At 46.7% G+C, this 2,649-nt stretch overlaps 1 pseudogene; it reads right to left on the bottom strand.

The window, feature by feature from the left end:
- Window positions 1–414: 414 nt before the first annotated feature.
- Window positions 415–2,253, bottom strand: LOC136460444 (serine/threonine-protein phosphatase 7 long form homolog; annotated as a pseudogene).
- Window positions 2,254–2,649: the final 396 nt, after the last annotated feature.

Here is a 2,649-nt window from a genome sequence, read left to right as displayed (position 1 = left end):
GAGTATATAAGGAGAGGCAGGGGTCCCCTAGTCGACATCTACAGATATCTCATACTCAATACAATATAATAAAGACACGGGACGTAGGGTATTACGTCGATCAGACGGTCTAAACCTGTCTAAATCACTGTCTCTGCGCCTTGTGTCATCATCTAGTTCCTATCACGCGCACCACCATCGATCAATCTACCTTCATGGGAAACCCCTCGGAGGACTACCGAGCATCTTTTGTCAACAGCTTGAAAGCTTTTTTTTTGTTGCCTGATTTTAAATGTAATATAATCACGTTGCTAACTAATTGCATTTTATACATAAAGGGATTGGATGTAGCGAGGACCATACCATAGAGGTGGCTCGTGCAAGGTATGAGGAAAAGAAGTTAGATGAGCACAGAACATGAGCTGGTCGCATCGTTTAATCACCGATTGTGTTGTTGGATGAGGGGGGCGAGGATGAGGACGACACTGCTAGGTGGAGCAATCTCATCGCTCTTGCTGAGGCGAGCTTGCAGGCGGAGGAGGCAGAGGACAACACTGGCAAACTAAGCGAACTCAACGCTATAGAAGAGGCATAGGAATGCCGACGTGTAGTTGTATTGAAATTCAAATTTCTTACCACGTATCTCTGTAGCGGGGCTCTCTAAAGCTGTGTCTCCATCCTTGTCGCCTCGTCGTACGCATCAGTGATGTCATCCTCATCTTCATCCTCATCAATTGGCTTGTTAGTGTAGGAGGCCTGCATATGTGTGCGGGTACTCCTATGCAACCATTGGAGGTAGCGGTCAAAGTTGCATTGGTCGTGCGGTGGTATCTCGGTGATCAGGACCCTTTGTCGACTGGCCCATTCGTGGATGAACGGGGCATGCGTCATGGCCCAATTCTTCTCCTTGTACCTGTTCCTTTGATCGTACCTACAAGTTTAACGTAAGTTAGTGATTGTATATATGCACATGACTTCTAAATTATTATGTTTCAGTTATCGCACCTGTGCAACTTTCTGTTGGTTGTGTACAATGGCGGTGGGCATGGCTACAATCTTCCAAACTACCTGTACACCCTTATAGGGTAGTGCATCTCGACCACGTGGAAGAAAATTAGTGGCCCGTTAAAAAGCCACTCGTCCGACTCTTCCTTAGTGCGAGGACTCAGGAACCCCTCTAGCTCGAATCTAGACCATGGACACCAATTCACCTGAAAGTTAGGTAACTACAGTTAGTTTTTTGGAACAATAAAAAAGCAACAACACCGACTAGCAGTATCAAAGTGGTCATTACCTGGTGCTGTGTCAGGACGTCTAGCATGTCCGAGTATTGCCTGTATCGACGCTTCGGGTTCCCTCTAACTACCTCCGCTTCTTGCCAGACGTACAGAGCAGTCGGTCCTACGTCCACATGATTCCATGCCTACATTGAATAGGATAGTCAATCACAAGTGCAGCATCAAGTTTGAGGAAAATAAAAAATTGATGCACTTTACAGGTAAACCATGAACAACGGGCATCCCGACTAGCCATCGCTCCCAACACCAAACCTTTAGTAGGTGTGAACAACCTCCTAGGTTGGCACCTCCTGTACTGTGTCGGCAGGCAACACAGAGCTGACGATAGATCCATGCTAGGACCACGCTTCCCCAGCTATACGCTCCTATATTCTCCTAGGGCTGGCTCAGTATGCTGAGGAAGGCCCAGCTGATGGTGTTACCCGACACGTCAGGGAACAGGAAGGCGCCTAAGAAGTTCCACAGCCACACCCTAGCATACCTCTCGATCTCCTGCTCTAGAGCGTCTGGGTGTAGCGGCGCCCCAAAGTTTTCTGTTATCCAGACCGAACTGACACCGGATGTTTTCCTACAATTTTTGAAGGACAATTACATGAGAGCTGAGGGAACAAAAATAAACATTAAATTAGGCAAAGACAATACGCATCATAAAAGTTATGTACTAAACCCTCCATTTAAATAGCAAAATAATTTGTAGAATATGTAGATCAACGACAGACTTAGACCATAACATATATTTGTGATATAAGAGACCAACCAAAGACTTGCATGTGCTGGTGTCAAATTGGTAAATGTTTGGAACGTAGAAATTCTTACTTTGCTCTCTTAGCATCCTCATCCTCGGGTGGTCTTCTGCCATAGAACTGCTCCACCAAGTCCATCCAGTGATCGTTATCAAGGATCCCAGTCACTAGAAGACCCCCCCCCCTAGCCGCAGACATAGAATCATCTTCACATCCTACATCGTGATAGTCATCTCGCCGTAAGGAAGGTGGAAGGTGTGGGTCTCCGGCCTCCACCTGTGGGTTTTTAATTCAATACAAGAAGTTTTTAAATTCAAACAATGAGATAAATCAATGCTTTGTATTATCGCAAACATGTATCAAATCATACCTATCAACAACAGCAGTGAGAAGTGCATGGTTGAGGATCGGTAGCCCACTGTTGAAGATGCGGACGATCTCAAGGAAGCCGGCACGCTATCTGTACGGCCGGTATCGCTCGTCCTAGCGGTGTGGCTGGTGCGTGCATAGTCTAAGAGGTACCAAGTCCTCCTGAAGCTCCGACAGGCGCTTGCCTCGGTGGTCCTTGTCGTAGTGCACCTCAAGAATGGGGTATTGCGGATCATGATCCCCCATCCTGGTTCAAATTT

The sequence above is a fragment of the Miscanthus floridulus genome, chromosome 6, assembly GCF_019320115.1.
Source record: "Miscanthus floridulus cultivar M001 chromosome 6, ASM1932011v1, whole genome shotgun sequence".
Classification (NCBI taxonomy): Eukaryota; Viridiplantae; Streptophyta; class Magnoliopsida; order Poales; family Poaceae; genus Miscanthus; species Miscanthus floridulus.
This window is presented reverse-complemented; position numbering and strand designations above follow the sequence as displayed.